General features: G+C 40.4%; 1 protein-coding gene across 1 annotated transcript in view; it reads right to left on the bottom strand.

Annotated features, from left to right (window-relative positions):
- Positions 1–13,292, bottom strand: part of CUNH4orf51 (chromosome unknown C4orf51 homolog) — a 71,236-nt gene that overhangs the window by 1,955 nt on the left and 55,989 nt on the right. The gene's annotated exons all lie outside the window — the stretch shown is intronic.

Below are 13,292 nucleotides of genomic sequence, written 5' to 3'. Positions count from 1 at the left end.
TCTGCTCACTTCACAGGTTGGGAGATCTAAAGTTTATCTGTTTTTTGTTTATTTGTTTATTTGTTTTTGAGACAGAGTCTCAATTCTGTTGCCCAGGCTGGAGTACAGTGGCATGATCTTGGCTCACTGCAACCTCCAACTCCCAGGTTCAAGCAATTCTCCTGCCTCAGCCTCCCTAGTAGCTGGGATTACAGGTGCATGCCACCATACCCAGTTAATTTTTATATTTTTTAGTAGACGCACAGTTTCACCATGTTGGCCAGGCCAGTCTTGAACTCCTGACCTCAAGTGATACTCCTGCCTCAGCCTCCCAAAGTGCTGGGATTACAGGCATGAGTCACTGTGCCCGGCTTACAGTTTTCCTCATCTGGTTAAAGCTAAATCTCCATGCTTGGATTGCCTGCAGTCATCTTGAGGGTGGCTTAAACATATTTTACTGAACTGTTTGATCTGCTTCAATGAGTCAGGGGTTTGCCAGATGGATGGAGAGGCTTTGCCCTGCCCACTTTCATCTCTCCAACTTTCTCCCTCCATTTCCCATCCCAATTGCTACCGGCCTCAAAGTCACCAGTGCCACTGTGACCACTGAGCTCTGACAACCACTTTTCAGATGTTTTCTGTAGAAGAGTAAATGGTTTCTTATAGAAAGTAAAATGAAACATTTTATTGAGTTTTAGCATAATGAAAGAATACACTAAATATTGAGGTGGCAAAGAAGCCCTGGGCAGGCAGCAAGAGCTAATTGGTGAAGCCCGAGAGGAGATCCTGTCAATGACGTCTGACCCGAGCTGGTTGCTACAGCAAAAGGTAGAATAAGATGAGTCTGTGAGGTAAGGAACAAGTGGTATCCAATACAATGATCATATTTGGTGTGAATGTTGCCATGTCTTTAGCCTCTAGGTCAATGTTGGTTACCCACCCATCCTGCTGGGTTAGCTCAAAGCACTTCTCCTGGCCCCCTACTCCTGAGAAAGACTGATGGTCTTGGGCAGAGCCAAGAACAGCGTTGCGTCCTGATGCTAAGAAATGGTGGAGTTGGCATATTAAGAGGCAGGCAAAGGCTTCTCATTCATGTAGCAGGGTCTCTTTACAGTTCTCCCTTACTGAGGGTGTTTTTTTGTTTTTTTGTTTTTTTTTTTTTTTTATCTCTCTGATGGGATGTAGCTCTTCTAGGACTTTTTAGGGAGAAGCCACTGGAGAGGGTTGTGTGCTGCCTTCCACCATAGCCTCCTTGACCTAAGAAACCCACATGAGAGCCAAAACAGGGCTGATAGGGACAAGTTACCACCCAGGCCTCTGCAGGCAGCCTCAAGCCCAAGCAAAAGGCATCCCAGTGGCTCTCCTAGGTCCAGACTCACCATGAAAAGGGTTGTGAGCCATACTCCAACTAGGAATAAAAAGATTACATTTATCTGGCATCTCCTTTGTGCATATAACTCCCCCAGGAACATGGGACTGGATAAGGAGTAGCTGCACTCATAACAGATAATTGAAAATTAAAATATTCAGTATAAGGGTTTTCTCTGTTTCTTACCATCTTTGACACACAACTAGCAGTTGTATTACTAATGGAAGATTGGGATAAAGATGGACTGATGGATAGGATGGCCACAAGGATACACAGAATGTGTATACAAAGAATGCATAGGTACATACATAATGAAGATAGAAACATAATAAATATGTATGTGTGGGACCACCCAGAAGGAAAGTCATCAATTTTATTATTCTAGGATTCATATTAAAAGATCATATTTTTCAAGGGTGGAGCAAGCTGGTCGAATAGAAGCATTCACCAATCGTCCTCTTTTACCCCCACCAGAAACACCAAATTTAACAACTATCTACGCACATACACAAAACCTTCATAAGGACCAAAAATCAAGTGAGCAATCACAGCACCTGGTTTTAACTTCATATTACTGAAAAAGGCACTGAAGAGGGTAGAAAAGACAGTCTTAAATTGCCAAGACCATCCCTCCCCCAACCCTCAGCAGTGGCCACATGGCACACAGGATCTATGTACTTGGGGGAGGGAGAGCACAGTGATTGTGGGACCCTGCGTTGACCTCAGTGCTGCCTTCTTACAGTGGAAAACAAACCTAGGCTGAACTCAGCTGATGCCCACTCATGCTGGCAGCATTTAGAACAGCCCTAGTCAGAGGGGAATTGCCTATCCAAGTGGTCAGAACTTGAGTTCAGGCAAGACCCACCATTGTTGGCTAAAGCACTCTGGAGTGCTAAATAAACTCAAAAGGCAGCTTAGGCCACAAGAATGACAAGTCTTAGTGCTGTGCTGGGCATGAAGCCAGTGAACTTAGAGGGTATATGACATACTGAGACACCAGCCAGGGCAGCTAAGGGAGTACCCATGCCACCCCTCCACCAACCCCAGACAGTACAGCTTACAGCTCCGAAACGGACCCCTTCCTTCCACTTGAGCAGAGAAAGGGGAAGAGAAATGAGGGCTTTGTCTTATAACTTGGATAACAGTTCAGACACAGTAGCACAGGGCACTGGGCAGAGTCGTAAGGCCCCGATTCCAGGCCCTAGCTCACGGATGTTTTTAGACACATCCTGGGCCAGCAACAAGTTGCTGCATTGAAGAGAAGGAGCTACTCCTGGCAACATTCATCACCTGGTGACTAAAGATCCCTTGGGTCCTGCATAACCAGCAGCGATACCCAGGTAGTACATCAAGAACTTTGGGTGACACTGAGATATGCTGGCTTCAGATAAGACCCAGAACATTCTGAGCTGTGGTGCCTACTGTGAAAGATTCCTTCTGCTTGAGATAAGCAGAGGGAAAAATAAAGCGGACTTTGTCTTGAACCTTAGGTACCAGCTTGACTACAGTGGGGTAGAGCACCAAGAAGGCTCTTGAGGTTCCTGATTCCAGATATTGGCTCATGGACAGCATTTCTGGACCTGCCCTGGGCCAAAGAGGAGCCCACTGCCCTGATAGGTGAGTCCCAGGCCAGGCAGCATTCACCACAAGCTGACTGAAGAGCCCTTGGGCCTTAAGGGAACATCGGCAGTCACCTGGCAGTACCCATCATATTGTGGACACATGGTTGTGATGGTGGCTATGGGGAGAGGCACCCCTGCCTGTGCAAAGGGAAAGGAAAAGTGGGAAGGACTTTGTCTTGTGGATTGAGCACCCACTTAGCCACAGTAGAACACAGCATGAGGTAGATTTCTAAAGTTTTTGACTCCAGGCCCTGACTCCTGAAGAACATCTCTGGACCTGCCTGGGTCCTGGGGGAACTCACTGACCTGAAAGGAAGGACATTAAGCCTGGCTAGCTTCACTATATGATGACTGTACAGTCCTAGGGCCATCAGCAAACGTTAGCACATAAGTAGAGCCAGGCAGTAGTTACAGTAGGCCTTTGGCGGGACCCAGTGCTGTGTTGGCTTCAGGTCTGACCCAGTGTAGTCCCAGTGGTAGTGCGACAGGTTGCTTATGTCACTCTATCCCCAGTTCCAGACAGCTCAGAACACACGCAGAGACTCTGTTTGGGAGAAAGTAAGGGAAGAAGACAAGAGTATTTATCTGGTAATCCAGAGAATTCTTCTGGATCGTATCCAAGATCACCAAGGCAGTACCTCTACAACCTGCAAGAACCATAGCATTATTGGGCTTGCAGTGTCCCCTAATGCAGAAACAAATTAGATCAAAACACTCAAGACCCTTCGAATAACTGGAAAGACTTTCCAAGAAGGATAGGTACAAACAAGCCCAGGGTAAAAAGACTAAAATAAATACCTAACTCTTCAATGCCTAGACATTGTTGAACATCCCCAAGCATCAAGATCATCCAGGAAAACATGATCACACCAAATGAACTAAATAAGGCACCAAGATCAATCCTGGAGAAACAGAGATAAGTGACCTTGAAGGCAAAGAATTCAAAAGAGCTGTTCTGAAGAAACTCAAAAAAAATTCAAGATAACACAGAGAAGGAAATCAGAATTCTATCAGACAAATTTAGCAAAGAGATGGAAATAAAAAGAATCAAGCAGAAATTCTGGACCTGAAAAATGTGACTGACACACTGAAGAATGCACCAGAATCTCTTAATAGCAGAATTGATCCAGCAGAAGGAATTGTTGACCTTGAAGACAGGGTATTTGAAAATACGTAGTCAGAGGAGACAAAATAAAAGATAATTAAAAAGAATTAAACATTCCTACAAGATCTAGAAAAAAGTCTCAAAATGGCAAATCTAAGAGTTATTGGCCTTAAAGAAGAGGTAGAGAAATAGATAGGGGTAGAAAGTTTATTCACAGGGAAAATAATACAGAATTTCCCAAACCTAGAGAAAGATACCAACATTCAAGTACAAGAAGGTTATAGAACACCAAGTGACTTTAATCCAAAGAAGGCTACCTCAAAGCATTTAATAATCAAACTCTCAAAGGTCAAAGATAAAGAAGGCATCCTAAAAGCAGCAAGAGAAAAGAAACAAGTAACATACAATGGAGCTCCAATATGTTTGGCAGCAGACTTTTCAGTGGAAACCTTACAGCCCAGGAGAGAGTGGCACGATATATTTAAAGAGCTAAAGGAAAAAAAAAAAAAAAAAACTTTTGCCCTAGAATAGTGTATCTGGTGAAAATATCCTTCAAACATGAAGGAGAAAAAATAAAGATTTTTCCCAAACAAAAACTGAGGGACTTCATCAACAATGGAACTGTCCTACAAGAAACACAAGACATCCATTGAGGGGGCAGTTCCAAGATGGCCGAATAGGAACAGCTCCAGCCTCCAGCTCACAGAGTGAGCAACACAGAAGACGGGTGATTTCTGCATTTCCAACTGAGGTACCGGGTTCATCTCACTGGGGCACATTGGACAGTGGGTGCAGGCCACTGAGTGAGAGCCAAAGCAGGACGAGGCATCGCCTCACCCGGGAAGTGCAAGGGGGAAGGGAATGCCCTTTCCTAGCCAAAGGAAACCATGACACACAACACCTGGAAAATCGGGTCACTCTCATCCTAATACTGTGCTTTACCAAGGGTCTTAGCTAACGGCACACCAGGAGATTATATCCTATGGCTGACTCAGAGGGTCCCACGCCCACAGAGCCTCCCTCATTGCTAGCACAGCAGTCTGAGATCTAACTGCAAGGTGGCAGCGAGGCTGGGGGAGGGGCGCCCACCATTGCTGAGGCTTGCATAGGTAAACAAAGCAACTGGGAAGCTCGAACTGGGTGGAGCCCACCGTAGCTCAAGGAGGCCTGACTGCCTCTGTAGACTCCACCTCTGGGGACAGGGCATAGCCAAACAAAAGGCAGCAGAAACCTCTGTAGATTTAAATGTCCCTGTCTGACAGCTTTGAAGAGAGTAGTGGTTCTCCCAGCACGGAGTTTGAGATCTGAGAACAGACAGACCACCTGCTCAAGTGGGTCCCTGACCCCCGAGTAACCTAACTGGGAGACACCTCCAACTAGGGGTAGACTGACACTTCACACCTCACATGGCCAGGTACCCCTCTGAGACGAAGCTTCCAGAGGAACGACCAGGCAGCAACAATTGCTGCTCAGCAATATTCACTCAGCAATATTCACTCCACTACTAATACCCAGGCAAACAGGGTCTGGAGTGCACCTCAAGCAAATTCCAACAGACCTGAAGTTGAGGGTCCTGACTGTTAGAAGGAAAACTAACAAACAGAAAGGACATCCACAACAAAACCCCACTCGTATCTCACCATCATCAAAGACCAAAGATAGATAAAACCACAAAGATGGTGAAAAAGCAGTGAAGAAAAACTGAAAATTCTAAAAATCAGAGCGTCTCTCCCACCAAAGGAATGCAGCTCCTCACCAGCAATGGAACAAAGCTGGATGGAGAATGACTTTGATGAGTTGAGAGAAGGCTTCAGACGATCAAACTTCTCTGAGCTAAAGGAGGAAGTTCGAACCCATAGCAAAGAAGCTAAAAACCTTGAAAAAGATTTGACGAATGGGTAACTAGAATAACCAATGTAGAGAAGTCCTTACAGGACCTGACAGAGCTGAAAACCATGACATGAGAACTACGTGACAAATGCACAAGCTTCAGTAACTGACTCGATCAACTGGAAGAAAGCGTATCAGTGATTGAAGATCAAATGAATGAAATGAAGCAAGAAGAGAAGTTAAGAGAAAAAAGAGTAAAAAGAAATGAACAAAGCCTCCAAGAAATATGAGACTATGTGAAAAGACCAAATCTACGTCTGATTGGTGTACCCTGAAACTGATGGGGAGAATGGAACAAAGTTGGAAAACACTCTGCAGGATATTATCCAGGAGAACTTCCCCAACCTAGCAAGGCAGGCCAACATTCAAATTCAGCAAATACAGAGAATTCCACAAAGATACTCTTCGAGAAGAGCAACTCCAAGACACATCATTGTCAGATCCACCAAAGTTAAAATGAAGGAAAAAATGTTAAGGGCAGCCAGAAAGAAAGGTCGGGTTACCCACAAAGGAAAGCCCATCAGACTAACAGCAGATCTCTCGGCAGAAACTCTGCAAGCCAGAAAAGAGTGGGGGCCAATATTCAACATTCTCAAAGAAAAGAATTTTCAACTCAGATTCATATCCAGCCAAACTAAGTTTCATAAGTGAAGGAGAAATAAAATCGTTTACAGACAAGCAAATGCTGTGAGATTTTGTCACCACCAGGCCTGCCCTACAAGAGATCCTGAAGGAAGCACTAAACATGGAAAGGAACAACCAGTACCAGCCATTGCAAAAACATGCCAAAATGTAAAGACCATCGATGCTAGGAAGAAACTGCATCAACTAACAAGCAAAATTACCAGCTAACATCATAATGACAGGATCAAGTTCACACATAACAATATTAACCTTAAAGATAAATGGACTAAATGGTCCAATTAAAAGACACAGACTGGCAAATTGGATAAAGAGTCAAGACCCATCAGTCTGCCGTATTCAGGAGACCCATCTCACATGCAGAGACACATATAGGCTCAAAATAAAGGGCTGGAGGAAGATCTATCAAGCAAATGGAAAACAACAAAAGGCAGGGGTTGCAATCCCAGTCTCTGATAAAACAGACTTTAAACCAACAAAGATCAAAACAGACAAAGAAGACCATTACATATTGGTAAAGGGATCAATTCGACAAGAAGAGTTCACTATCCTAGATATATATGCACCAAATACAGGGGCACCCAGATTCTTAAAGCAAGTCCTTAGAGACTTAGACTCCCACACAATAATAATGGGAGACTAACACCCCACTGTCAACATTAGACAGATCAACAAGACAGAAAGATTTTTTTTCTGTTTTTGCATAACTTACTTTTTTTTTTATTATTATACTTTAAGATCTAGGGTACATGTGCACAATGTGCAGGTCTGTTACATATGTATACATGTGCCATGTTGGGGTGCTGCACCCATTAAGTCTCCATTTACATTAGGTATATATCCTAATCCTATCCCTCCCCGCTCCCTCCTCCCCACAATAGGCCCCGGTGTGTGATGTTCCCCTTCCTGTGTCCCAGTGATCTCATTGTTCAATTCCCACCTATGAGTGAGAACATGCGGTGCTTGGTTTTCTGTTCTTGTGATAGTTTGCTGAGAATGATGATTTCCAGCTGCATCCATGTCCCTACAAAGGACATGAACTCATCCTTTTTTATGGCTGCATAGTATTCCAAGGTGTATATGTGCCACATTTTCTTAATCCAGTCTGTCACTGATGGACATTTGGGTTGTTTCCAAGTCTTTGCTATTGTGAATAGTGCCACAATAAACATAAGGGTGCATGTGTCTTTACAGCAGAATGATTTATAATCCTTTGGGTATATGCCCAGTAATGGGATGACTGGGTCAGATGGCATTTCTAGTTCTAGATCCTTGAGGAATTGCCGCACTGTTTTCCACAATGGTTGAACTAGTCTACAGTCCCACCAACAGTGTAAAAGTGTTCCTATTTCTCCACATCCTCTCCAGCACCTGTTGTTTCCTGACTTTTTAATGATTGCCATTCTAACTGGTGTGAGATGGTATCTCATTGTGGTTTTGAGTTACATTTCTCTGATGGCGAGTGCTGATGAGCATTTTTCCATGTGTCTATTGGCTGTATAAATATCTTCTTTGAGAAGTGTCTGTTCATATCCTTTGCCCACTTTTGAGACAGAAAGTTAACAATGATATCCAGGAATTGAACTCAACTCTGCACCAAGCAGACCTAATAGACATCTACAGAACTCTCCACTCCAAATCAACAGAATATACATTCTCCTCAGCATCACATTCCACTTATTCCAAAAGTGACCACATAGTTGGAAGTAAAGCACTCCTCAGCAAATGTAAAAGAACAGAAATTATAACAAACTGTCTCTCAGACCATAGTGCAATCAAACTAGAACTCAGGATTAAGAAACTCACTCAAAACTGCTCAACTCCATGGAAACTGAACAACTTGCTCCTGAGTGACTACTGGGTACATAACCAAATGAAGGCAGAAATAAAGATGTTCTTTGAAACCAATGAGAACAAAGATACAACATACCAGAATCTCTGGGACACATTTAAAGCAGTGTGTAGAGGGAAATTTATAGCACTAAATGCCCACAAGAGAAAGCAGGAAAGATCTAAAATTGACACTCTAACATCACAATTAAAAAAACTAGAGAAGCAAGAGCAAACACATTCAAAAGCTAGCAGAAGGCAAGAAATATCTAAGACCAGAGCAGAACTGAAGGAGATAGAGACATAAAAAAACCCTTCAAAAAATCAATGAATCCAGGAGCTGGTTTTTTTAAAAGATCAACAAAACTGATAGACCGCTAGCAAGACTAATAAAGGAGAAAAGAGAGAAGAATCAAATAGACACAATAAAAAATGATAAAGGGGATATTACCACTGACCCCACAGAAATACAAACTACCATCAGAGAATACTATAAACACCTCTACACAAATCAATTAGAAAATCCAGAAGAAAAGGATAAATTCCTGGACACATACACTCTCCCAAGACTAAACCAGGAAGAAGTTGAATCCCTGAAAAGGCCAATAACAGGTTCTGAAATTGAGGCAGTAATTAATAGCCTACCAACCAAAAAAAGTCCAGGACCAGACGGATTCAAAGCCAAATTCTACCAGAGGTACAAGGAGGAGCTGGTACCATTCCTTCTGAAACTATTCCAATCAATAGTAAAAGAGGGAATCCTCCCTAACTCATTTTATGAGGCCAACATCATTCTGATAACAAAGCCTGGCAGAGACACAACAAAAATAAAAGAATTTTAGACCAATATCTCTGATGAACATCGATGCAAAAATCCTCAATAAAATACTGGCAAACCGAATCCAGCAGCATATCAAAAAGCATATCCACCACGATGAAGTCAGCTTCATCCCTGGGATGCAAGGCTGGTTCAATATACACAAATCAATAAATGTAAATCAGCATATAAACAAAACCAAAGACAAAAACCACATGATTATCTCAGCAGATGCAGAAAAAGCCTTTGATAAAATTCAACAGCCCTTCATGCTAAAAACTCTCAATAAATTTGGTATTGATGGAACGTATCCCAAAATAACAAGAGCTATTTATGACAAACCCACAGCCAATATCATACTGAATGGGAAAAAACTGGAAGCATTCCCTTTGAAAACTGGCACAAGACAGGGATGCCCTCTCTCACCACTCCTATGCAACATAGTGTTGGAAGTTCTGGCCAGGGCAATCAGGCAAGAGAAAGAAATAAAGATATTCAATTAGGAAGAGGAAGTCAAATTGTCCCTGTTTGCAGATGACATGATTGTATATTTAGAAAACCCCATCATCTCAGCCCAAAATCTCCTTAAGCTGATAAGCAACTTCAGGAAAGTCTCAGGATACAAAATCAATGTGCAAAAATCACAAGCATTCTTATACACTAATAACAGACAAACAGAGAGCCAAATCATGAGTGAACTCCCATTCACAATAGCTTCAAAGAGAATAAAATACCTAGGAATCCAACTTACAAGGGATGTGAAGGACCTCTTCAAGGAGAACTACAAACCACTGTTCAATGAAATAAAAGAGGACACAAACAAATGGAAGAACATACCATGCTCATGGATAGGAAGAATCAATATCGTGAAAATGGCCACACTGCCCAAGGTAATTTATAGATTCAATGCCATCCCCATTAAGCTACCAATGACTTTCTTCACAGAATTGGCAAAAACTGCTTTAAAGTTCATATGGAACCAAAAAAGAGCCCACATTGACAAGACAATCCTAAGCCAAAAGAACAAAGCTGAAGGCATCATGCTACCTGACTTCAAACTATACTACAAGGCTACGGTAACCAAAACCAGGACCACCTGGTACTAAAACAGAGATACAGACCAATGAAACACAACAGAGCCTTCAGAAATAATACCACACATCTACAACCATCTGATCAGGTTTTGACAAACCTGAGAAAAACAAGAAATGGGGAAAGGATTCCCTATTTTATAAATGGTGCTGGGAAAATAAAATAAAATTATTTAAAAAAAAGAAATGCCAAAGGGAAAGAAAAAAAAGATGTTAATGAGCAATAAAAAAATCATCTGAAGGTACAAAATTCACTGGTAATGTAAATACACAGAAAAAAACAGCATATTATAACTCTGTAACTGGTGTGTAAACTAGTCTCATCTTAAATAGAAAGACTAAAAGATGAACAAATCAAAAATAATAAGTACGACAACTTTTCAAGACATAGATAGTATATAAGATAAATAGAAACAACAAAAAGTTAAAAAGTGGGAGATGAAGTTAAGGTGTAGAGTCTTTATTAGTTTTCCCTTTGCTTGTTTGATTTTTTAGGCTAACAGTGTTAAGTTGTTACCAGTTCAAAATAATGGGAGATAAGATAGTATTTGCAAATCTCGTGGTAACTTCAAACCAAAAAACATACAACAGATACACAAAAAATAAAAAGGAAGAAACTAAATCATATCACCAGTGAAAAATCACCTTCACTAAAATGAAGACAGGAATGAAAAAAAAGAAGGAAGACAACAAAATGGCAGGAATAAATCCTTATTTATCTATGATAACATTGAATGTAAATGGACTAAGCTTTTCGATTAAAAGACACAGAGTGGCTGAATAGATTTAAAACAAACAACAAACAAAAAAACAAGACCCAATGATCTGTTGCCTACAAGAAATACAATTCACCTATAAAGACAAGCATAAACTGAAAATAAAGGGTGGAAAAAGATATTTCATGCTAATGAAAACCAAAAAAGAGCAGTAGTAGTTATAATTATGTCAGACAAAATAGTTTTCAAAAATTATAAGAAGAGACAAAGAGGATCACTATATAATGATAAAGGGGCCAATTCAGCAAGAGGATATAACAATTTGAAATATATATGTGTGTGTGTGTATATATATATATACACACACACATACACACACAAAACATTGGAGCATCCAAGAACATAATGCAAATATTATTAGAGCTAAAGAGAGACATGGACCCCAATACAATAATAGCTGGAGACTTCAACATCCCACCTTCAGCGTTGGACATATCTTCCAGATAGAAAATCAACAACTAAACATCGAACTTAATCTGCACTATTGACCAAATGGACCTAATAGATATTTACAGAACATTATATCCAATGACTATAGAAAACACATTCTTCTCCTCAGTACATGAATAATTCTAAAGGATAGACCATATGTTAGTTCATGAAACAAGCCTTAAAACACTTAAAAATTTAAATAAAATCAAGCATCTCCTCTAAATACATTGGAATAAAACTAGAAATCAATAAAAAGAGGAATTTTGGAAACTATAAATATACATAGGAATCAAACAATATGCTTCTGAATGATCTGTGGGTCAATGAAGAAATTAAGAAGAACATTGAAAAATGTCTTGAAACAAATGATAATTGGAACACATCACACCAAAACCTATGGGATACACAAAAGCAGGGAAGTTTATAACTATAACTGCCTACTTCAAAAAAGAAGAAAAACTTCAAGTAAATAACCAAATGATGTATATTAAAGAACTACAAAAGCAAAAGCAAACTAAACTCAAAATTTGAAGAAGAAAATAAATAATAAGGATTAGAGCAGAAATACATGAAATTGAAATGAAGAAAATAATACGAAAGATCAATGAAATTAAGTTGTTTTTTTGAAAAGTTAAACAAATTTGACAAACCTTTAACCAGACTAGCTAAGAAAAAAAGAGAGGTGATCCAAATAAATAAAAGCAGAGATGAAAAAGGAAACATTAGTACTAATACTGCAGAACTTCAAAGGATCATTAGTTGCTATTATGAGCAACTAGACACCTGCAAATTTGAAAATCTAGAAGAAATGGATAAAGTTCTAGACACATACAACCTATCAAGATTGAACCATGAAGAAACCCAATTCCTGAACAATTACTTGAACCAATAACTTGACTGTTATTTGACTAGTAACATGTAACGAGATCAAAGTGATAATAAAAAGTCCCATAGCAAAGAAAAACCTGAGACACGACGTCTTCACTGCTGAATTCTACCAAACATTTAAGAGCTAATACCAATCCTACTCAAACTATTCTGAAACAGAGAGAAGCGGATACTTCCAAATTCATTCTATGAGGTCAGTATTACCCTGATACCAAAACCAGACAAAGACATGAAAGAAAGAAAAAGAAGAAAGAAGGAGGGAAGGAGAGAGGATGGAAGGGAAAGAAGGAAGGAAGGAAGGAAGGAAGGAAGGAAGGAAGGAAGGAAGGAAAGAAGGAAGGGAGAGGGAGGGAGGGAGGGAGGAAGGGAGGGAGGGAGGGAGGGAGACTAAAGATCAATGTCCCTGCTATTGATGAAAAAATCTTCAACAAAATACTAGCAAACTGAATTTAACGACACATTAAAAGGATTATTCATCATTACCAAGTGGGATTTATTCCAGGAATGTACACATGGTTCAACACATGCAAATCAATCAACATAATATATCGTATCAATAGAATGGAAGACAAAAACCATATGATCATTTTGATTAATGCTGAAAAAGCATTGTTAAAATTCAACATCACTTCATCATAAAAAAAAACTCTCAAAAAACTGGGCACAGATGGAATATACCTCAACATAATTAGAGCCATATATGACAGATCCATAGCTACTATCATATTGAATGGGGAAAAACTGAAAGCTTTTCCTCTAAGATATGAAACACAACAAAGATGTCTACTTTCACCACTGTTACTCAACATAGTACTGGAAGCCATAGCTAGAGCAATCAGAAAAGAGAAAGA

Source organism: Trachypithecus francoisi, unplaced genomic scaffold, assembly GCF_009764315.1.
Source record: "Trachypithecus francoisi isolate TF-2019V2 unplaced genomic scaffold, Tfra_2.0 Lachesis_group1, whole genome shotgun sequence".
Classification (NCBI taxonomy): Eukaryota; Metazoa; Chordata; class Mammalia; order Primates; family Cercopithecidae; genus Trachypithecus; species Trachypithecus francoisi.
This window is presented reverse-complemented; position numbering and strand designations above follow the sequence as displayed.